This window comes from Cervus canadensis, chromosome 30 (genome assembly GCF_019320065.1).
Source record: "Cervus canadensis isolate Bull #8, Minnesota chromosome 30, ASM1932006v1, whole genome shotgun sequence".
NCBI lineage: Eukaryota > Metazoa > Chordata > Mammalia > Artiodactyla > Cervidae > Cervus > Cervus canadensis.
The window spans coordinates 5494595-5520361 of NC_057415.1; the positions used below are offsets into that span (position 1 = coordinate 5494595).

The following is a 25767-nucleotide window of genomic DNA, read 5'->3' on the forward strand; positions in this document are numbered from 1 at the left end:
CAAAGAGTTGGACATGACTAGCGACTAAAAAAGGGTTAATTTAATAGGCTTGGGTTCCTAAACCCTGCACATTCCAAAGAAATGTGTGAGTTTGTGACAGAGAACCTCTAAGTCTCTGTAATTTTCTGTTTGATAAGAGTATCTTTAAATACCTGGGAGCTTGAGACAAATTAGATTTATAACAATAATGTGATTTATGATGAACACAAAATTGTTATTGCTTGGGGTCTTGGTGTTGGTGTATCAGTGTGACCTCTGGGCGGTTGGAGGAGGGAGAGAGGCTGAGTAGCTAAGGTTGGTCTTGCAGACATTCTATGCCTATAGGACTGACTTATTTAGAAAATAAAAACCCTAGACTCCAAAGCACAGGTGAACTCTTCCATTAGCAATACTTCGGATGTAGCGTCCCATATCATTGCTGGGAGAGGTAGGCGCTGTATATATGACTCTCCTGGGAGAGCACAATTGGAAAGTTAAGCCTGGTTTCTCCTGGGCTACTGCACTATGCACCTTTTTCCTTGACTTATTTTAATCTGTATGATTTCATTTTGTAGTAAATGTTCACCATGAGGATAACAGTTTTACTGAGCTCTGTGAGTCCTTCTAGAAAATCACTAAATCTGAAGGTGGTCTTGAAATCCTTGACACAGTTGCTGAGACAACTAAAAATCTTCAATAAGTACATTAAGTGTCAGAGGAGGTACTGAAATGTAAGTTTGGAAATGGCTGTCATGGAAATCTGAGCAACAGCTGGAGCTGCATCTTGACTTCTGGATTTCATGTGTATCAGTAACTGAGAGTGGAAGCTACACGCCAGAGGCCTTATACCCAAGGAACAGACCTAGTCCAGGTGTGGAATAAACCAGGAAGATTCAGAGAGGTCCAGAGGGGTCCAGCCTGCTGCTCAGGGCTAGAGGTGAGGACACATGCATGGCTGCTAAGTCGCTTCACTTCTGTCTGTCCATGGGATTTTCCAGGCAAGAATACTGGAGTAGGTTGTCATCTCATCCTCCAGGGGATCTTCCCAACCCAGGGATCAAATCTGCATCTCTTATGTCTCCTGCACTGGTAGGTGGGTTCTTTATCACTAGACCCACCTGGGAGGATACAGTTTGAACAAGATATTTGGGTTTATAACTACACCCTCCTTTTTCTGATGAAAGGGGTTAAGTTAACCTTCCTGTGCCTCCATCTCTCACCTGTTAGATGGGAATAATTGTAGGTTGTTTGAACATTGGTTTAACACATGCAAACATTAGAACAGTGTATACCTAAAAGCTCAACAATTGTTAGCTATTAATATTATTGTGATTATATTGTTTTGTGGCTAGAAATCCAAGAACCCTATTGCAGAAATGAAGATGAAGTTATTTAGTTAATTTAGGAAAGAAAAGTTCTTTGGTCACTTATCAAAGATAGACTAGTCTTGAGGTATACTTAAAATACATCAAAACAATATTTCTAAATAAATATATTAAAACATAGAAAATTTTAAGAAGCAACCATCAACAATATTAATCTATATACATAAGTCTATTCATAAGCTGTACCTATTTGTCTTTCTTCTGAATATTCACATTCAGGATTTGTCTTTTAAAAATTTTTTTAAACAAATAAAAGTTTTTATTGGAGTATAGCTTTTTTACAATGTTGTGTTAGTTTCTACTCTACAGCAAAGTGAATCATCTATACACACACATACACCCCCTCTTTTCTGGATTTCCTTTCCACTTAGGTCACCAAAGAGCACTGAGTAGAGTTCCCTGTGCTACATAATAGGTTCTCGTTAGTGGCCTATTTTATATATGGTATCAATAGTATATATATGTCAATCCCAAATTCCTATATTCTGGCTTCTTTGTTTTACAGAATTATTTTCATCAGTTATATTGCCAGGGTGATTACTGCTATAAAACAGTATTAATGTTCTTATGATTGTGCTCTTCCTGTGTGGCTCAGATAGCAAAGCATCTGCCTGCAATGCAGGAGACCCAGGTTCGATCCCTGGGTCAGGGAGATTCTCTTGAGAAGGAAATGACTTCCCACTCCAATATTCTTACCCAGAGAATTCCATGGATAGAGGAGCCTGGCAGGCTACAGTCCACGGGGTTGCAAAGAGTCACACATGACTGAGTGACTAAAATTTAATGTATAATAATATTGTTTTATAACAAACTACACTCCACAATTCAGTGCCAGCTAAGCAGAATGTGCTAGGTGAAATTCTAGGATCCTTGAATCATTTGATTGAGGTAACCACCTCTGCCACCTACAAGCTCTGTGACATGGGACTCGTCACTGAAGTTCCTTGGCACTATATACCTCTATAGAATTGCAGTGATGACAACATCAAGATCATATGCATTTTGGAAAATTAAATGAGAAAATGCACAAAAGGTGGTCATATTTAGTTCCAAGAGTAGATACTCCAAAAATATGTTGTATATGCTAATATTTGTTCTGAGTAGGTACTATGTGCTTTATGTAGTGATTCAGGCAGAAGCGTAGAGATTCAAGGATTTAACAAATACTGAGATATGGGTAAGTGTAGGTATATAAGCATGAAATTACATGTGTCTCAAGATCCTGATGGGTTAGTAAGGAGACAGATACATATAAAGATGCAACACAGCAGAGACAAATGCGTTGTTGTCCAGTCGCTCTGTCGTGTCTGACTCTTTGCAACCCCATGGACTGCAGCACACCAGGCTTCCCTGTCCTTCACCATCTCCCGGAATTTGCTCAACCTCGTGTCCATTGAGTGAATGATGCCTACAACCATCTCCTCCTCTGCAGCTGTGTTGCGGAAGGGCATTTCAGGTAGAGGATACAGTCAGTCCTAGTTTGTGCAGAGGTGTGATGAGCATATTTAAGGGACAGTGAAAATTAAAGTTTCCAGAAGCTGGAAACTAGGCTGTGTGGGTGGAGATGAAGTGGGTCAGAGAGGGCACCCAGGTACTGGAACTGCATCTATTTCCCCTCAACTTCATCAACATTTCCTTAGTTGCTTTCCTAAAGGCAGAGAGTGTACAGGCATTTGGAGTCTCTGCCTTTAAGCTTTCCCCTTAGACTGTGCTGTCTGTTCCTTCAGAAGCTAAAACAAATTACCCTTATTGGCAGATGGCTGAGACGACTGCAGCTAAGGCTGTCTGGTATGCCTGCATTTCCAATGAGATCCTTCTGATTTATTTCATCTGCAGTAATTAAACTTGCCTTTCCTTGCAGCAATGACTTCAAAATGCCAGGAGCTCTGGGCCTCATTGAAGAAGTTTGCCGTTGTGACTGCCGGGTTACCCAGGGACAATTCCTGCTGTGGACATTTCAGATTGTCACCTGCAGACCCTAGGAAAGAGGCCCTCAGCTGTCATACTGAGGTGCATCTCACAGCCATTTCATCCATCAGAGTCAAAGACTGAAAATGCTCTCATCTCTCTCTTTGTACTGCAACAAAACATTGACTCCATCCTAAGATGTGCTTGTCAGGGTTCCCAGGGATAATAACAAGGGGACAAAGCTCTGAAAAGAGAAAAGAACCATTTCGTAACATTATATATTCATCTAAAGGATGCAAGGGGCTTCCTGGGTGGCTCAGTGACAAAGAATCTGCCTACCGATGCAGGAGACACAGGTTCAATCCCTGGGTTGAGAAGATCCCCTGGAGATGGAAATTGCAACCCACTCCTGTATTCTTGCTTGGGAAATCCCATGGACAGAGGAGCCTAGCTACAGTCCATGGCGTCACAAAGATTCGGACATGACTGAGCAACTGAGCTAAGGATGAAAGATATAGAGACTTCAAACCAAAAATAAATAAATAAATAAACTTCTTAAGCATAAAAGAAGAATGCAATTAGTGCTAGACTTCCACTTAAGAAATCCACAGATGGGATTTCTCTGGTGGTCCAGTGGCTAAAACTTTACCTTACAAAGCAGGGGGTACAGGTTTGATCCTTGGTCAGGAAGCTAAGATCTTACATGCCTGTGGCCAAAAAAAAAAAACCAAAAACATAAAAAATAAGTAATATTGTAACAAATTCAATTAAAGTGAAAGTCCCTTAGTCGTGTCTCACTTTTTGTGATCCCATGGACTATATAGTCCATGGAATTCTCCAGGCCAGAATACTGGTTTGGGTAGTCGTTCGCTTCTCCAGGAGATCTTCCCAACCTAGGGATTGAACCCAGGTCTCCCACACTGCAGGCAGATTCTTTACCAGCTAAACTACCAGGGAAGCCCAGGAATACTGGAGCAGGTAGCTTATCCCTTCTCCAGTGAATCTTGCCAACCCAGAAATCTAACCAGGGACTCCTGCATTGCAGGCAGATTCTTTACCAGCTGAGCTACCAGTGAAGCCCAAAACAAATTCAATGAAGACTTTAAAAATGGTCCACATCAAAAAAAAAAAAGAAGAAGAAGAAGAAAAGAAATCCACAGACATTTGAATTAAGTTTCTATCTCCCCACCTTCAATAACATGCTGTGATTGTCTTATTGAAGACTGCAGGCATAGCAAGAAGGGTGTAGAAAAGACAAAGGAAGCCAAGTGAAAGGCACATGCAGTAGGAACACTCTGTACAATGTTACTGGAACAGATCATTCTGAGCAGGTCATTCTTCAGATAAAACTCAAAGGAGATAGCCAGGTATAATACTAAGATTTATAATAAGAAATACCTATTTGGTCTTAGGTCACTGTTGTTCCTGGCACAGAGCTTGTAAACCCTTTGGTATTTCCTATAATGGGCACAATAAAGATGTTTTTCTTTATGATTATGAGGGGACTTTTGGAAAACCCCTAAGGATGAAGACTGGTTGCCAATAAAACTAACCTTGGGATTAGAGGATTGGAACTTTCAGTACCACACTCCTGACCTCACAGGGAATTGGGGGTGGGGAGGCTGCAATCACTCATGGCCAATGACTTAATCAATCGGTGCCTAGGTAATGAAGCCTCCATAAAACCTCAAGGGCAGGGTTCAGAGAGCTTCCAGGTTGGTGAGTACCTGGAGGTGATGCACCCCAGCTCCATGGGGACAGAAGCTCCCATGCGCAGGACCCTCCCAGATCTCGCCCTACGGATATCTTCATCTGGCTGTTACCTTCAACATTCTTTGTAAGAATTCTATAATCTGGTGAGTAAACTGATTTCCTGAGTTCTGTGAGCCTTACTCGCAGATTAATCAACCAAGGAGGGGAGTCATGGGAACCTTTCATTTATACGCAGCCAGAGGCACAGATATGAACCCGCACCTAAGATGGACCCCTGAAGTGGAAGTGGACTTGTAGGACTGAACCCAGCTTAACCTGTGGAATCTGATGTCAAGTCCAGGTAGATAGTATCAGAAGCAAGTTAAATTTACGGGACATTTGGTGAATACCCCAAGGAAATCGATGTGTAAAAAAATCAAACACATAGATTGGAATCGGTGTCTGAATTGTACCAAGTTAAATAGCTGGGTGTAGGAGAATGAAAGAAGCCCTTGATGTGGCAACCAGTAAGGTTTGTTAAGACTGGAAGGAGAGTGTGTGGTGGAAGTTGTTGGAGACAGCAATTATAATTGTTGCTCTTCTTGTTGTTTAGTTGCTAAGTCATGTCCAACCCCATGGACTGTAGCCTGCCAGACTCCTTCTGTCTGTGGGATTTTTCAGGCAAGAATACAGGAGTGGATTGCCATTTCCTTCTCCAGGGCAACTTTCTGACCCAGGGATCAAAACTGCATCTCCTTTATTGGCAGGCAGGGTCTTGACCACTGAGCCCCCTGGGGAGCCGGCCATTAAAGTTATTGTTGTACAGTTGCAGTTATATGGCCAACATCGTGCTCACTTACTCCATCCAGGGACTGAGCAAAGTCTGTTAAATGTCTTATTTCATTTAATCCTCGCCAGGGCCCTGTGAGGTACAACCTTCATTACCCATTATCCCAGTTTTGAAGAGGAGTGAACTGAGATTCAGAGGCTATGATGCACTGGTCAAGGTCGTTCAGCTCAATAGCTAGGCAAAGCCCAAGTGATGAAATGTCTTATATTCCAAGTTAGACTTCAAGTTTTCCTCTGAAAGCAATGGGGATACATGGAAGGATTTTAACTAAAAGAGTGGCATGCTCAGATCTGCATTTAAAGATAGACTTGGAGATGAAGGTGGAGGCAGAAAAGGGGAGTCAGAGGCAGAGAAAAGCAAATTAGGACCAATTAGAAAGACTTAGCCTATATTGAGATAAAGGATGAGCAGAAACTGGGAAAGGAATCACTTTGAATCATGTAATAAACTTGTTTTGTTTGTTTGGACCATCATTGGCAATTCAAGGGTTATAGCAATGTTCTAAAGCAGATATTAACAACATTTTATTATTTTGTATTTCCCAAAGGATGATGGGAATCTGCACAATTAGACAGGATTCGCACACTGGTAAATATTTATTTGGCAATTTGGAAAATCTGCTTAGTGATTAGTAGACCAAGTTATTTTAAACTCATGGGCCAGGGTCATTAAGAACAAGAAAATTGCCTCTCTTGTTGCATTATATGTATGTTAATTCCAAGCAGGAAGACTTATTTAGCAGCCTTTGTCATAGAGCTTATAAACAACAGTTTTAAAAAGTGAGACAACATAAACAGCTTCATTCTGAAGCTACATGAGTCAGCCTCTGCAAAAGAGGACAGATTTCTACAGCCCCAAACCAATAGCCTGTTTATGAGGGGTCAAAGCTCATTCTCTATCACCACCTCTTAGCTCATGCCCTTGAAATACAAAGTTACAGATCTCTGCGTGTGTGCATGCTGTCACTTCAGTCGCGTCTGACTCTTTGCAACCCTATGAATGTAGCCTGCCAGGTTTCTCTGTCCATGGGATTCTCCAGGAAAGAATACTGGAGTGGGTTGCCATTTCCCACTCCAGGGGATCTTCCTGACCCAGGCATGCAGGTCTCTTGCGTGTCCTGCATTAGCAGGCAGGTTTTTTTTTTTTACCACTAGTACCACCTGGAAAGCCCTTCAGATCTCTAGAGGCATTGCAATTAAAATCATTTGGTTAGCATCCCCAGAAACAGATTCCCTTCATTTCTCTCTCATATATTAATGAATATAGGTCAAGGACAAATTTTCACTAGTCTTGGCTTTCCCCCTAAAAAACAAACAAACAAAAAAACAGTAAAAGCAGTAGCTGCTTATGATTTTCCAGGGAAACCAGGATGAGAAAAGTACCACACCTTGAGCCCCATTTACCTGTCTTCCAAGTACCTTTCCCCACAATACTAATAGCACCCTGGGGACTCAAGGCATGAAATAGAATGATTCAGAATTTTGTAGGAAGGCCAACAGGAAATTAAGTTCTTGCTAATTTTTTTTCTATATTTTTAATTACCTTTATTTCACCAACATAGCATACATGTGCTTTATATACACTTACCTTAAACTTCATTTCCTATTTTTGACAATCCAAATACACAATATATTATCATCTTAAGAATACAAAGCACACAACATACAGGAAAATTAAGAAAATAGATTCCCAGCAGTTAGTCACTAGTGACTGCATAGACTTGCCTTCTATTGTTTTCTATTGAAAGTTTTAAATATTCTGCCATGGCTCTGTAAGAATAGAGCTGCAGGGAATGGGAAGCAATAAAACCAAAATGTATCCAAAGTTAAGAAGAGTCAAGAAGGAAATCCAATACAATTCTGTACTTTAAATCTTAAAAATTGCAATTTGTAAATAGATTTGTTGTTTGTGTTGAATTTTCATGAATCATGTTCAAAAAAGGCTTCATATTTAGAAGACTGGACAACTTTTTGAGAACTGCAAAGTAAAACTTAGGATGGGAAAAGTGGTTGAAATCCATATAGATTATTTTGACCAGCTCCCTAAATCTTAAAAGGGGCAAGAAGTCTAAAGTTATAATATATACAAGAAGGACATCATGTAAAGTTTCTGAGCACTTTTTAAAAAACATAACATATACACCAAAATGTGCACAGACTTTAAATATTTAAGTTGTATTTTTACAGTGATCCTATCCATGAAAACAGTGACCAATTCAATAATTGGAACTTGGCCATCACTTCAATCACTACTTTCTCTTGAATGATGATGCTGCGGATAATCTTTGTACCCTCTCAAAATTCAATGGTTGAAGCTCTTACCTTTAATGTGATGGCATTTGGAGATGGGATTTAGGGAGGTAATTAGGGTTAGATGAGACCATAAGAGTAGGGCCCCCATGATAGGACTAGTGCCCTTAAAGAAGAGATACGAGACCCTGATGTCTCCCTATATATGCACAAAAAGGAGATTCTGTGCACAGACAGCAAGGTGGCAGCCACCTACAAGCCAAGGGGCAAGGCCTCAAAATGAAAACTGACACCTGGATCTTGGACTCCCCAGCCTCCAGAAAAGAACAAATTTATGTTGAATAAGCCACCCAATTCACAATATTTTGTTATGTCAGCCCAAGCAGATTGAGACAAATAGTAACCACTGTTCTGACCTCTAACAGCATAAATTATTCTTCCTTGGTTTTTAATTTTATATAACTAGAATTACATGGTATGCATTCTGCATATTTGGTTTTTTGCCTTGATACAATGAGAAATTCATCCATATTTACCAGAATAAGGAAATGCTTTTTGTATTTTTAGTCTACAGAAAGGTTTCTTTATTTCTTTCTTTTTTAAACTCTGAATGGTGTTGAATTTTCTCCAATGTTTTTCTGCACCAAGAGAAAAGATAATTTGATTTCCCTCACACACTTCATTTTCCTGCTAACATGGAGAATTGCTGCATTGGTTGACATTCAAATATTAGCTTACTCGTATTAGTGGAGAGAGATTAGTCAAGGTGTGTTATCATATATAATTATAATATATATATGCATGTGTGTGTGTGTAGCTGAAATCACTATGCTAAAATTTTGTTAAGAATTTTTGCATCTATGTCCATAAGAAAGATTGCTGTGCAATGTCATTATCAGGTTCTCAATTCTAGGTTATATTGGCCTCAAAAAGAAGAGGGAATTATTCTTTTTGTTTTCATTCCTTGATACTTTTAAATTGGTGGGATTTTTTCCTTAAATATTTGGAACATTCATTGGTATAATTACATGAGGATGTTTTTGGGTTTTGTTGTTATTTTTGCATATGGAAGATATTTAATAATGAGTTCAATTTCTTTGCTAACTATTAAGCAAGAGGTTTTTGTTCCCATTACTTTCAGTTCGAGTAGTTTTTTCTTAAGGAATTTATTTCATCCAAATAGTCAAACTTATTGGCAGAAAGTTGCTTCTAACATCCTCATCACTTTTATGTGTGTAGCACATGTGGTGATGTTCATTCTTTCTATTGATAATTTGTGTTTCCTCTCCCTTGCTGCCTTTCTTCTTTCTTTCCTTCCATCCCTCTTATTCATTTCTTTCTTTTTTTTTTTTTTGTCATCACTCTTTCTCGGTTTTTATCAATGTTAATTATTTAAAGAGAATCAACTTTTGTCTTTGTATTCTTTTATACTTTATTAATATCTACAGTTAACTTTATTATTTTCCTTCTCTCATATTTAATTTCATATTCCTGCTTTTTAAAAAATATACCAGCTTTTCTGTTTTCTAATACATACGTATAAAATTAAAAATTTACCTGAGTCCTACTTTAGCTGAATCTCATGAGTTGCTGTCAATGTTGTTGTATATTTGCTGTAATTCCATTCAAAATATTCTCTAATTTCAGTTGTAGTTTCTTTTGACCTACTAATTACTTAGGAGTGTGTTGTTTAATTTTTAAATGATTGGAAATTTTCAAGTTATCTTTTTATTATTTATTTCTGGCTTAATTCCACTGGGGAAGAAACATCATAACTAAATTTTATTAATTATTTGAGTTTGTAAAGCTTCCTTCATAGTCCAGCATATGATAATTTTAGTAAATTTTTTAACTCTTTTTTTTAATCTCTCTGTGCTTCTCTCTGGATATTTTTCACTGTTTTTCCTAGCCACTGTTCTGTCTTCTATTATGTTCAGACTTCCCTGATGACTCAGTTGGTAAAGAATCTGCCTACAATGCAAGAGACCCAGGTTCAAACTCTGGGTCAGGAAGATGCCCTGGAGAAGGAAGTGGCAACCCACTCCAGTATTCTTGCCTGGAGAATCCCATGGACAGAGGAGCCTGGTGGGCTACAGTCCATGGGGTTGCAAAGAGTCAGATACAACTTACTGTTATGTTCAATTTGTTACTAAAATCGTCAATTCAGAGACTGTTATTTTTCAGCTCCATAATGTCCATTTGACTTTTTATATGTATTCTAACTCCATGTTAAAATTGTACAATATTCCTATTTCCCCTCTTTTCCTCTGTTTTCTAGAACATTCTAATCAACTTTATTTTTAAAGAACTTGTCTGCTAACTCCAGTATCTGGACTACTGACTGGTTTACCTCTAGTGTCTGTTTTGTGTCTTAGCATTTGGTCCTGTATTCTGTCTCTTCACATGCTTAGTAATTTTTTATTGAATGCCATATATTTGGGCAAAACAATGTGCATATGCTTCCAATTATTTTATCTACCATGAAAGAGGTTTCCCATTTCCTTCGCTAAATAGTTAGCAGGAGACCAGCTCATTAATGTAATCACAGGCTTCTCTGGGCCAACGCTGAGGTGCAATGTGGTAAGATTCAGTCAACTTCCTTTTTGAACCTGGGGCATGGCCTCTCATGGTTTTCCACTGAGATCTTTGTAAATCTGTTTCCTTAGCAATGAAAAACTCCAGGAACTTCTGCTCTAATTCTGGGGGGTTTCAGCTTAGCTCTTTAGCCTCCCATCCCACACAACATCACAGCTTGACAACTGTCTTGAGAAGGAGGCCAGCTGTGATTAAAAGTCCCATGAGTTTCCAATTTTATCACTCCAATTCTGAGTAAATCACAAAAGCTCTGCTGGTTTCTCTGTCTACAGCAATAGTCCTCTTTCAGAGGTCAAACCCGTATTCTCAGATTATAGCTGTATCAGATCTGCAAGTGCCTCCAGGGAAAAAGTTGGAGCTTCGCATCTGCGTCAGCTCACCAGTCCTAAAAGGGTTTTCAGTTCTCACCTCTTGCTTTCAAGTTTCCTGCCTCTTGCAAGTATTTGTTTTCTAAATAGCAGGAAACTGGAAAATTCCACTCAGCTCTTCTGAGATTTGGGCTTAGCTCTTTAGTCTCCTATTCTATGGAGATTTGTAGTTCAGCACATGCATTAAAGGGAACTTGGCCATCTGTTTAAAAACTTCCACATCTCTAAATCTGTTACTCCCCAGGTGGCTTTGTTGGTAAAGAACCCACCTGCCAATGCAGGAGACTTAAGAGACGCGGGTTCCACCCCTGGGTGGGGAAGATCCCCTGGAGTAGGAAATGGCAACCTGCTCCAGTATTCTTGCCCGGAAAATTCCATGAACAGAGAAGCCTGACAGGCTACAGAACACGGGGAGTCGGACACAACTGGGCACACACCAACCCTTCATGACTGCCCTAGTCTCTGGTGCTTGTTTTATACGAGAAGTAGCTCGCAACCTAGGCTGAGCCCAGACTCTCAGCCCATGCCCTGAATCAGACAATGTCCACAGTGAGAGCTGAATGTCTGGATTTCACCATCTAAAAGCTTTCCTCTCCCTAGAATTTTACTCTCTAGTTCCCACAATTCCGTTGTTCTCAGGCACATTAAATCTTAAAAAAATTTTATTTTATCTGACTTTTCTAGTTGGTTTTGGCAGAAGCATTGGTCTTCTTGCTCCTATCCCAGTACAGAAATCCTGACTTGGCCTTTTACATAAATTAAATAAATGTCATTCCTCATTTTTTTTTTTTTTTCACTTCTACATGGAAGTTACTTTCAGATTTTCTGGATACATATCAAATCACTTTTACTCAGGGATTCTCAGCATACAAATGAAGACTGACAAAATTTTATTTCAAAGGAAGGAAAATCCATACATCATAATTGAGTTCATCTTTCCCAAAAGTTGCTGGATATTTTTTAATCTACAACCACTGATAAGAGAAACCATCAAAACCAGGTTTCCTGTCATTGTTAGCTTTTAGATAACATCTATATTTATGATTTCTGAATAGGAATTTCTTTACTTATAAATTTTATAGAAGAGTGTTTTCTAATTATTCATTTAAAGATTGATAAAATCAAGCTCTAATGGGCTTCCCTGGTGGCTCAGCAGTAAAGAATCTGCCTGCCAATACTGGAGACACAGGAGATGTGGGTTTGATCCCTAGGTAGGGATGCTACCATGGAGAATGAAATGAAACTAGCTTTACCTTCTTCTGCAATTTTCTGGAAGAGTTTGAGTAAGATAGGTGTTAACCTGTTTAACAAGTGGTGCTGGGAAAACTGGTCAATCATTTGTAAAAGAATGAAACTAGAACACTTTCTAACACCATACACAAAAATAAACTCAAAACTATAAAACTCCTAGAGGAAAACATAGGCAAAACACTCTCTGACATAAATCACAGCAGGATCCTCTCTGATCCACCTCCCAGAATATTGGAAATAAAAGCAAAAATACACAAATGGGACCTAATGAAACTTAAAAGCTTTTGCACAACAAAGGAAACTATAAGCAAGGTGAAAAGACAGCCCTCAGATTGGGAGAAAATAATAGCAAATGAAGAAACAGACAAAGGATTAATCTCAAAAATATACAAGCAACTCCTGCAGCTCAATTCCAGAAAAATAAATGACCCAATCAAAAAATGGGTCAAAGAACTAAACAGACATTTCTCCAAAGAAGACATACAGATGGCTAACAAACACATGAAAAGATGCTCAACATCACTCATTATCAGAGAAATGCAAATCAAAACCACAATGAGGTACCATTACACGCCAGTCAGGATGGCTGCTATCCAAAAGTCTACAAGCAATAAATGCTGGAGAGGGTGTGGAGAAAAGGGAACCCTCTTACACTGTTGGTGGGAATGCAAACTAGTACAGCCGCTATGGAGAACAGTGTGGAGATTTCTTAAAAAACTGGAAATAGAACTGCCATATTACCCAGCAATCCCACTTCTGGGCATACACACCGAAGAAACCAGATCTGAAAGAGACACGTGCCCCAATGTTCATCGCAGCACTGTTTATAATAGCCAGGACATGGAAGCAACCTAGATGCCCATCAGCAGACGAATGGATAAGGAAGCTGTGGTACATATACACAATGGAATATTACTCAGCCATTAAAAAGAATTCATTTGAATCAGTTCTAATGAGATGGATGAAACTGGAGCCCATTATACAGAGTGAAGTAAGCCAGAAAGATAAAGACCAATACAGTATACTAATGCATACATATGGAATTTAGAAAGATGGTAACGATAACCCTATATGCAAAACAGAAAAAGAGACACAGATGTACAGAACAGACTTTTGGACTCTGTGGGAGAAGGCGAGGGTGGGATGTTTCGAGAGAACAACATCGAAACATGTATATTATCTAGGGTGAAACAGATCACCAGTCCAGGCTGGATGCATGAGACAAGTGCTCAGGCCTGGTGCACTGGGAAGACCCAGAGGGATCGGGTAGAGAGGGAGGTGGGAGGGGGGATCTGGATGGGGAATACATGTAAACCCATGGCTGATTCATGTCAATGTATGACAAACACCACTACAATATTGTAAAGTAATTAGCCTCCAACTAATAAAAATAAATGGACAAAGAAAGAAAGAAACTAGCTTTAGTATTCTTGCCTAGGAAATCCCGTGGACTGGAGGGCTACAGTCCAGAGGGTTGCAAAGAGTATGACATGACTTAGTGACTAACAACAATTAAATTTCAGTTCTACTTCATGACTTTTTTGGCCCCTATATCCCCTTCTGTGACACTGTTGGCAGATTAACCCCACTCCCGTCCCACACTTGACTTCAGTCATTCAAACATGATCATCTCCCTCAGTGTTGTTTATCAGGAGTTTTGATACTTCTGAGTTTCATAATAGAATTTTAGTTGGGAAGTGTATTTGTAGAGGGATTTGATACTTTTTAAATGGAAATGCATTTGATATCAGCATTTGTCTGGTATAATGAGATGGCAGAGTTCTGACACCTCTTTCCTTTTGTAGAATAATAATGGTAATATTAGGGTAGAGCATTTTTGCTTACAAAGTAGCTTTACAAAATCTCACATTTACCTCTCAAAAAGCATATAACAAAGTTATTATTATCCCCATTGGAGAGGTTTATTGATTTCCCCAAAGTGAAATGGCTAGAAGTAAACTGAACTGGGGCTCAAATTCAGGTCTTCCAATTATAAATTCCATGCTGTTTCCTTTTACTTCATTGCTTTATTGAGGATAACTGGTCTAGTAGGTATTGTGTGAGAAGTTAGGAAAGCATAATTATATAAGGTCCTGCCCTAATGTTTATGCAGTCCATGTGAAACACAAACTAATGATCCACAATTTTCAGATGGTATGAAAAGCATCATACTATGCAGATGGGAACATGGAGACTTAATATTTAAATAAAAAATAACAAATTAGTAAAGGTTTGTCTGTGGAATGACACATGCTGAGTTTTCAAGGTGCAAAGGTTGGGCTAAGAATAATGGAAAAACATTTCCCAGAGGCAACTGTAAATTAAAAAATGCATATGCTAATATTCTAAGAACAATATTTCACATAGGGAATGGTTCAGAAATCAATGATTAATTTATGGTCTATTCTTAGAGCTAGAATTATTCTCCAGAGTCTACCTAGTCAGTCTATTTGTTAGTAGCCTCGTAGCATCTTTTTTAAAACTTTTATTTTTAATTTTTTAATTAATTTTTATTGGAGTGTAGTTGCTTTACAATGCTGTTACTTTCTGCTGTGCAGCAAAGTGAATCAGCTCTACATATACCAACATCCCCTCTTTCTGTATTTCCTTCCCATTTAGATCACCACAGAGCATCACCACTGTGATACAGTAGGTTCTCATTAATTATCTATTTTATAGATACAGTAGTATATATATGTTATACTAACATATAGTAGTGTGTATACTAGCATATTAACATGTTATAACTAACATATATATATTATAAACATATAATAGTGTGTATATGTTAATCCCAATTCCCCAATTCATTCCATCTTTCTGTTCCCTCCTTGGAATCCATAAGTTTGTTCTCTACCTCCGTATCTTTATTTCTGCTTTGCCAGTAAGTTCATCTGTACCGTTTTTCTAGATTCCACACATAAACGACTTATACAATATTTGTTTTTCTCTAACTTATTTCACTCTGTATGACAGCTTCTAGGTTCATCCGTGTCTCTGCAAATGGCACAGTTTTGTCTCTTTTTATGACTAATTAACATTCCATTTTATATATCTACAACATCTTCTTCATCCACTCCTCGCTGATGGGCATTTACGTCGTCTCCATGCCCTGGCTATTGCAAATAGTGCCACGCAGCATCTTACTGATGCCAGCCAAGTGGCATTAGTACATAAAGGAAACCTTTATACACTTTCTAATAATATTTTCCATTTGCTAACAAGATTTCTTTTATTTCTGAATTCTTTCAATGAATAATCTTAGAGTCATATACTATCTGTTTCTTCTGTGGGTAGGACTAATGACCATAGACAGATGAGAGCACAAAAAATGTAAAATTAATGTTTCAATGTGTTAAACTCACCATATATTTTACCAACCACACTAGAAAAAGTCATCATAGCCTTTGAAGACATCAATTTCCTTGCATGTGAGGCAGGTCATCATAAATTCTCAGCTAAACTTCCTTATGTTTAATGGACCAAAATTTATACAGTTTTTTATGTATTTTTATATTTTTTATGTATTTTGAGGTCCTTCACTTTCATTTAGTGACAATTTTCTAATGTGAAAAAGATGATAAAGGAAATGTAATTTTATTAAAATAAAATGCAATTAAAATGTATCATTGATCCTACTGGAAATTGAAATCGTTTGTGAATCATAAGAATTGTTAAATTTACAAAAAGTATACTTCTCCAAGATGTCACATACTTTATTTCTTGCTTGCATTTTATGACAGGCTCATGAGCCACAACAGACATCACCTCTGCCTGGCCCTTGGTCACAAGTACTGAACCAAAATGAAACTCCATTTCAAATCCAGTGATTTTCCCATTATTCTATGCTGTCTGACCACTGGTATCCCTCTCTTCCTCTCTCTTCGTTACTTTTAAAATTTTATTATACCTTATAAATTCTACAGTGAACAGCCTGGAGTTACCATCCCTTGAGTTTACGCTGTTGATTAGAGTTCCTGAATTCCATAACTAACTGACAAATGACTTTGACTTTGGGGAGCTCTCTCTTTGTGTCAATTACTGAATATTCCCTTTCTGAATCTTAGACTCATTTTTTATTCCTGACACAGATGTAGGACTTGACCTACTTTCTAAATTTATGTTACATTGAACTTTACCCTCGCTTCTAACAACCCAATTTATCTCACTGCTTTAAAGAAAAAAAAAAAATGATGTGAACATACTTCTTGGTAAATGTGATATTGTGGTCTATAAGAAATATATATTTGTCCATTCAGATAAAACACATTTCTCATATATATTTCATCTTTGTCCATAGTTCCTGGCTCACAGGTCTCAGAATTTCTCTAAGTGTTGAAAGTGATAATGGTGTCTTATATCATGTTAATAGACTTCCCCGGTGTCTCAGATGATAAGGAACCCACCTGCCAATACAAGAGACTCGAGATTCCTGTTAGATCCCTGGCTAAGGAAGATACCCTAGAGTCAGAAATAACAACTTGCTCCAGTATTTTTGCCTGGGAAATCCCATGGACAGAGGAACCTAGCAGGCTACAGTCCATGGGGTGGCAAAACAGCTGGACATGACTTAACTACTGAACAGCAATTATGTTAATAAGATGAATTTTGTAAAGCACTTAAGGATGGGAGCTGGTTACCAAAGGAGCCAACAAGGTGATTTACTGTCGCTGTTTTAGTCGCTAACTTGTGTCCAACTCCTTTGCAATTCCATGGACTGTAGCCTGTGAGGCTCCTCTGTCCTTGGGATTTGCCCTGCAAGAATACTGGAATGGGTTGCCATTCCCTTCTCCAGCAGATCTTCCTGACCCAGGGATCAAACCCAAGTCTCTTGCACTGACAGGTGGATTCTGTACCACTAGCATCACCTGGAAAGCCTAGGTAATTAGGAGGTTGGAAATTTCAGTCCCACCCCCTCACCTCTACAGCAGGGGAAGAGGCTAGCAGCTGAATTAATGGCTAATGGCCAATGATTCAGTTAATCATGCCTATGAAATGAAGCCTCCATAAAAACCCAGTAATTCTGTGAGCCACTCTAGCAAATTAATTGAACTGGAGGAGGGGTTTATGGGAACCTCTGATTTAAAGCCCGTTGGTCAGAACTAAGGTAAAACCCTGGGCTTGTGATTGGCATCTGAAGTTGGACAGTGTGCGGTCTTGTAAGACTGAGTCCTCAACCTGTGTCATCTGATGCTATCTCTGGGTAGAATGTCAGAGTTGAATTAAATGGAAGATAGCAGGAAAACCACTTGGATAGGGTGGGGAAACCTTCATATATTTAGGGACCAGAATTGAAGTGTTCTTGAGAAGGTAATGGAGACACACAATGAAGAGAAACACATAATAGAGAAGAACTGGGTTTTTCCTTACACAGGAGAAGGACTGTGAGTTTTTTATCAGTGATTTTTTAACCTAAACTCTTAGCAAACCCATCAGTGCAAGATGAGATGTGTGAAATTACTGAAGAGATAGCAGGGGGAAAATGAAAACGAATCCTAGTTCATCGCTTAACAGAGAGGTTAAGAACATCAAGATAGATTTTGAGGTCAAGCTCATTAAAACCATAATCTTTGTAAGTAAGTTTGGGAAACAGCATTCTGGTAAGTCATTTCTATCTCCCAGTGAAAAACTGCAAAACGGAAATTAAGATGAAAATGTAAGAAAGCCAGAGGATCTATCTAGAAAAAATTTAAGAACAAAAGAAAAAAAGGGAGACTCTTATAAAAACAGTAACAGAATAAATTTTCCAGAGCTGAATAAATGAATTCCAGATTTAAAAGGACCACTGAGTGATAATACATGAAGAAAATTTCAAGAGCTTTCACAAGAAAGAAAATCACATGAAGAATATTTGGGATTTGAATGTTATCAAATTTCTAGTGAACTACTGTTTCACACTTCCCTGGTGGCTCAGTTGGTAAAGAATCTGCCTGCAATGTGGGAGACCTGAGTTCGATCCCTGGGTTGGGAAGATCCCCTGAAGGGAAAGGCTACCTACTCCAGTATTCTTGCCTGGAGAATTCCACGGACTGTATAGTCCATGGGGTCACAAAGAGTCAGACACGACTGAGCGACTTTCATTTTCACTTCACTGTTTCTCACAGAGAAGTGACATAATCATATTTATAATTTATATATAATGAGTCCAGATGCTGGTAAATAAATGAATTGGAATGAGAGCAGGGAGGACAGTTATGTGGCTACCACTACTATCCATTGACCTAAAACACAGAACCTGTCAGTTAATTCTCCAGCAAAAACAAATGTATGCAGTATCAGCAGAGAATCGCAACTGGGGTTTGGCAGCCATGGCAAGCTACATACATGCAAATCCCTGCAAAGCAAAGTATGGAAAATGCTTCTATAAAGAAGGGGAAGGGTAATTGGGAGGACTATCATAAACAGAGTCGATGGCTTTTCATTGACTGGGTTGTTACCAGAAAAGGAATAGACTTTCTTCCTTCTTCTGAGTGCTACCACCATCATAGAACCTGAGAACTCCCCCTCTGATCTCTCAACTCTGTTTAATTTGGGTTTGTGTTTACCAATGTTTTTACACATCCAACCAATATGATGCTGATAATGAGGATGGAGAGTTGTCAGAGATGTGAGATAGAATCAATAGGAGTGTGAAAATAAAGAACCCTAGGGGAGGGAGACTTACTAATTTCCAAAGCCCCATAGATACTGCCTATATAGTCTCAGTGTGACTGAAAATGATACAAAGATTGTATCTGCAGATAAGCATAGTCTGAAGATTTGGAATTCTTTTCATGACATCAAATAACATTTACTCTTCTATCCCTACACCATATACATACATCTTTTTGGCCGAATATGTTTTTAAAAGAGGGTGGTTTTCCACTCAGTTTTTTTTTTCTTTCTCTACAATACTCAAAAGAACAAGAAAAAAATTATAAAAGTTGGTGACCTGAAGTCTCTGTTCTCAACATAAATTCTAAATAACATGGCAAGCTGAGTAATATTATGAGCAAGTACATTAAGATGCAAAAAGTAGCATGACAACAATGTTCTTTAGGTGTTTAGAGGGAGGGTGTTGTCTTTATACTGGTCATAGAAGTGGAGACTTGGGAAGATATATTAAGTATGGATGTTTGACAAGTGGAGAATAGATATGAGACATTGCAAAAAGGATAACATAAATAATAGGGAAGACATAATATTCATGCTTTGTATGTAGAGGGTAGAAGTGCCTGGTTCATACTATCCTTAACAAACAAGAAGCTCATTTTTTGTGCTTGAGTAGTGTCTTCCATTGACAATTTCAGCATCCACCCACAGGATTCTAATCCTATTGTTATACTCACTCCTGCCCGCATGCATCCCATGCATGCAGGGGCTTCCCAGGTGGCACTAGTGGTAAAGAATACTTGTGCAAATGCAGGAGATGCAGGTTCAATCCCTGGGTCATGAAGATCCCCTGGAGGAAGAAATGGCCACTCACTCCAGTATTCTTGCTTGGCGAATATCACGGACAGAGGAGCCTAGCAGGCTATGGCCCATGGGGTTGCCAAGAGCTGGACATGAATGAGCACATCCTCATGCCCACAGCTAGTCTTGGGTCTGATTATATTAATATGACCAACACAAAAATAATTTGGCCCCTATAATTTTGAGGGCTTATTTTATTTTACAGCCCCTCTTTATGGTAGGATAGGGTTCATTCACTCAGAATTCCCTTCAATAGAAGCTGATGTTGGGAGTATTGTTGTAGTTCGGCCATTAAGTCCTGTCTGACTCTCTGCGACCCCACGGACTGTAACACACCAGACTCCCCTGTTCTTTACTATCTCCCGGAGTTTGCTCAAACCTCCTGCTGCCTCACTGTGAGACACGTCTTTGTATTCACACAAAAACACACTTTACCTAGGCAGCTCCCAGCCAGTAACTGAGCATATCAGAGATGTTTGAATTGGGTCCCTTCTATACACTGGCATGACCCAAACTCCCCAGAACTGCACTGAGATCCGAGGCCCTCCCTACCCAAAGCCTTCCATCCCTTCTTCTTCTTTTTTTTTTTTTTGCACAGGTATCTAAACAGCATTGCAGATTTAAAGCTTTCCCTACCTGCAAGGTATTTCCTATAAATCCCTTGTACATTGAATTCCACCCTGATGTCTGCTTATTGGAGAAACAAACTTACATACCTAGACACTCTGATTAAGAATTAAAATCAACAATTATTCCCGTCAGAGGCACTGCAGGGTATACATCTTTTAGGAAACCACAGTTCTGAGACAAAAGAATCATGAATTTCTTTCAAATGTGATTAAGTTTCTGTCCCAGGGTTGGAACAAACAGTAGTGGTCATTTAATTCAATCCTTCATTCCGATGTGTGATTACTAAAGTAGATGGATTAGAAAAAATTGTCTCATTCTCCACCTCTGTCTGTATCCACACTCTCTGCAGTATAACTGTAGCTCCTGCCATCAAGAAGTGACGACCATTCATTCCTCCACCTCTTACATCTAGGCTGGCCTCACGACTTGCTTTGGCCAACAGAATGTGATAGAAGAGACTCTGAGCCATTTCCAAGCTTAGACCCCAAGAGCCCTTGTACACATCCACTTTCTCCTGGTCCTCTGCCTTCACCAACAGAACAAGACTAAGCCCACCTCCTGGAGGGCGAGAGGCCTCAAAAAAACAGAGCTGACAATTTAAAAAGCAAAGACTTTTCTCACAACTGAAGCCATAGAACAAAACACCAGATCCCAAATCTGGAAAGACAGTGGTATCCAGTAAGATACACAGGGGGAATTTGCTTAGTGGAAGAGGCAAATGGAAGTCATTAACTGACAGGAAAATTCATAATTTAGATTTATTGTTGGAAACTGAGTGTCAGCTAGCATGAAAATAAGAAACTCCTGGGAACTCAGTCTAAGGGAAGCCCACACGTTTTGGGAGTTTTCTGCCAGGAAACTCACAGGGTTTTTTCACAATGAAGGTCCAAGAAAGAACTACAAAGCAGCAAAAAAAAAAAAAAAGACAAAATGTCAACAGTAAAATTTTACCTATTAATAATTAATTGTAAATAGATCAAACTCTCCAAAAAAATGGATTACAAATAATATACAAAACTACATGTTACCTATAAGAGACTCACTACAGATTTAAGAATGTACACACGTGGAAAGTGAAGGGATAGAAAAAGATACCCCATGTAAATGGAAATCAGAAAAGAATGAGAATAGCTATGTTAATGTAAGACAAAATAGACTTTAAGCCAGATACTGTAAAAAAAGACAAAGAAGGTCATTTTATAATGGCAAAGGAATCAATTCATAAAAGGATACAATTATAAATATTGTTGTTGTGCTTGCTCAATTGCTCAATTGTATCCAACTCTTTGTGACCCCATGGACTGCAGCACACCAGGCTTCCCTGTTCTTCACTATCTCCCACAGCTTGCTTAAGCTCCTGTCCATTGAGTCAGTGATGCCATCCATCTCATCCTCTGTCATCCCCTTCTCCTCCTGCCTTCAATTTTTCCCAGCATCAGGGTCTTCTCTAATGAGTCAGCTCTTCACTTCAGGTGGCCAAAGTATTGGAGCTTTCATTTCAGCATTAGTCCTTCCAGTGAATATTCAGGGCTGATTTCCTTTAGAATTGACTGGTTTGATTTCCTTGCATGACCTTAATATGGGCTTGCCAGGTGGCTCAGTGGTAAGGAATCTGCCCACCAATGCAAGAGCCACACAAGACACGGGTTTGATCCCTGGATTGGGAAGATCCCCTGGAGGAGGGCGTGACAACCCACTCCAGTATTCTTGCCTGGGAAATCCCATGGACAGAGGAGCCTAGCAGGCTACAGCCCATGGGGTATCAAAAGAGTCAGACTTAGGGATTAATCAACAACGATTATCCAGCCTTAAGGAAAAAAGAAAATTCCTCCATTTGCAACAAGATGTATGATATTGGGAGAATGTGTTATGTCAAATAAGCTAAACAGAAAGATAAATACTGCATGGTCTCAGTTATACGTCAGATTTTTAAAAAGTCAAACTTGTAGAAACAGAAAAGTAGAATGATGATTACCCAGGCTGGTGTGGGGGTAGTTCTTAAACATGAGTAAAACCTTTCAGTCATAAGGTAAATAAGCTATAGAAACCTAATGTATAGCATACATTATAATATACACAAATGTAACTACAGTCATATAGTTAATAATAACATATATTTAAAGTGGTGAGAGAAAGGAAAACACCAAATTAGAATTCAGCTTCAGTGGCATTATTCTTAAAAAGCAAAGGACAAATATACTTTCTCAGACAAATAAAAATGAACAGAATTTACAGCCAGACAAACTGTCCTACAAAGGCTTCAGTGAAAGGATATAGGTCAGAAACTTTGACATATTTACATAAAGAAATGAAGAACATCAGAAAAAGAATAGATGAAGGTTAAATAAAACTTTTAATTTTTTTATTCTTAACTAATCTAAAATATAACTCTATTTAAATCAATAATAGTAAAGAATTGGGCAATGGTAGCATATAAATAAATTAAATGAATGACAGCAATGCTAAGAAATATGAGAGGAATTAGGAATCAAATTGGCAGTCCATATGCGTGTGTTTCATGTATGTGGAGTCAATGAATCACATATCAAAAATGTATGAAAAAAAGTCCCAGAAAGTTTAAAAATCAAAACTTGAATTTGCCAGACGCTGGTAATTATTTACATATAATTTACATTGAATTTACAACCATTAACATAGCATTTACATTGTATTAGGTATTATAAGTAACCTGGAGATGATTTAAAGTATATGGGAAGATATGAATAAGATATATTCAAATATTACGTCATTTTATACAAGAAACTTTAGAATCTATGGATTTTGGTTTCTGTGGGGGACCATGGAACCAAGCCCTGCATGGATACTAAGAGATGATTGTACTCTGTTATAAAATGCATGCATTGTAGATAATGTGCTATAGTTATTTGAAGGTGCATTTAAATTAGCTTAAAAATATTGCAAGCTCTAGGATAACAACCATTTATTTAAAAGAGAATAGATAAAATAAAATTATATTAAATGTTCAAATAAAACTGGGAAGCCCCAAAAAAGGGGGAAAACAAAAAAAGCCAAAGAACAAACATAATGAATAAAAAGCATTGCAAACGTGGTGGAGTTAAACTATTTCAATAATCACTTTAAATATGGTCAAAGTAAAATATACCAATTAAAACAGATCACCACAACAGATTAAAAAAAAAAGTCTGACTACCTTGTCTACAAAAAAATTCACCTTCAATATAAAAATTCTAGTAGGCTAGAAGTAAAGAAGTGGAAAAGATTTATCTTACTGATATTAATCAAAAGAAAGTTGAAGTAGTTATGTTAATTCTAGATCAAGGAAAGTAGAGTTTAGATCAAAGAAAAGTATCTAGTTATAAAAAAGGACATTACATAATGGTTAAAGGGGTCAATTTTTCAATAAAACAATTCTTCAAGAATCCTGAAGTTTTCAGACAATAGATCACCAGAATACATGATTTAAAAACAGAAAGAAGAAATATTAATAAATAATTGTTATAGATGGAGACCTTAACACCCTATCCCCATCAATAATTAATAGATCAAGTAAGCAGAAAATCAGTAAAACTATAATGGACTTGAACAGAACTATCAATCAATTTGATCAGGTATTTTTTGAACACTCCACTCAATAACAACAGAATAGACATTCTTTTCAAGCTCACATAGTACATTTACCATGATAGACCACATGTTGGCTCACAAAATACACTTTAATGAATGTAAAACAATATAAACTATACAGATCATATTTGCAGATAGTAATGGATTTAAAATGAAAATCAATAACAAAAGTAGCTGGAAAACCCTCAGATGTTCGAAAGTAAAAAATATACCTCTACATAGCACATAGGCCCAAAGGGAAGTTTCAAGATAAATTTTAAAATGTTATGAATGAAGTGAAATGAAAATATATGTTATCAAAATTTGTGGGATGAAATAAAAGCTATAATTAGGGAAATTATAGAACACTAAATGCATATATCCAAAAAGAAGAAATATTTAAAATCAATAACCTAGCTTCCACCTCAGGAAACTAGATGTTAAAAAAAAAAAAACAGTTTAAATATAAGCAAGGAAAGGAAAAGAAATTTAAAAATTAGAACAGAAATTAAGGAGATTGAAAGCAGGAAAACAGCAGAGAAAAATCAATGAAACCAAAAGCTAGTTTTTGAAAAGGTCAGTGAAACATAAATCTCTAGCTGGCCTAACCAAGGAAAAAGGAGAAAAGTTACAAATAATATGCAGCATGGTCTGTGACGCTAGTCTTCAGTACTTTTTTGTATCTCTCTCCCCAGGCAAGGGAAACAAAAGCAAAAATAAACGTATGTGACAACAAACTAAAAAGCTTTAGCACAGCAAAAGAAGCTTTCAACAAGATGGAAAGGCTGCGTACTGAATAACAGAGGTTACCTGCAAATGGTATATCCGACAAGGGGTTAATATCCAAAATATACAGAAAACTCATATAACTCAACATCAAAAAATAAATAAAGAGCAGATGAACTAAACTGATGCTTTTTCTCAAGAAGACATAAAGGTAGTCACCAGGCATATGAAAAGATGTTCAACACTAATCATCAGGGAAATTCAAATCAAAACCTTGAGATGTCACTTCACACCTGTCAGAATGGATATTATCCAAAAGAAAAGAAACAGCAAGTGTTGATGAGAATGTGTAGAAGAGGGACTCTATGCACTGTCAATGGGAATGCAAGATGTACAGCTGCTGTGTAGAATAGTATAAAGGTTTTTCCAAAAATTAAAACTAGAAATACCATACAATCCAGCAATTCCAGGTCCGGGTATTTTACCAAAGGAAACAAAAATACTAACTTGAAAAGATATATGGATGCCCAATTTCAATGCAGTATTATTTACAATAGCAAAGATGTGGAAGAAATCTTATTGCCCACTGATGGATGAATGGATAAATATATATATATTTTTATATATTTACATATATAAATGTATATATATATATATACACATCAGTTCAGTTCAGTTCAGTTCAGTTGCTCAGTCATGTCCAACTCTTTGCGACCCCATGGACCGCAGCATGCCAGGCCTCCCTTGTCCATCACCAACTCCTGGAGTTCACCCAAACCCATGTCCATTGAGTCAGTGATGCCATCCAACCATCTCATCCTCTGTCATCCCCTTCTCCTCCTGCCCTCAATCTTTCCCAGCATCCAGGTTTTTCAAATGAGTCAGCTCTTCACATGAGGTGGCCAAAGTATTGGAGTTTCAGCTTCAACATCAATCCTTCCAGTGAACACCCAGGACTGATCTCCTTCAGGATGGACTGGTTGGATCTCCTTGCAGTCCAAGGGACTCTCAAGAGTCTTCTCCAACACCACAGTTCAAAAGCATCAATACATACACATATACAATTAGAACACTACTCAGACATTAAAAAAAATACT

The 25767-nt window shown here is 38.0% G+C and overlaps 1 long non-coding RNA gene across 1 annotated transcript; it reads left to right on the top strand.

Annotated features, from left to right (window-relative positions):
• The first annotated feature begins 2648 nt into the window (after positions 1–2648).
• Positions 2649–25534, top strand: LOC122431950. The gene is made up of 3 exons (XR_006266675.1): positions 2649–2761; positions 9205–9209; positions 25467–25534. It is a non-coding gene; the product is annotated as an uncharacterized LOC122431950 (long non-coding RNA).
• The last annotated feature ends 233 nt before the right edge of the window (positions 25535–25767 follow it).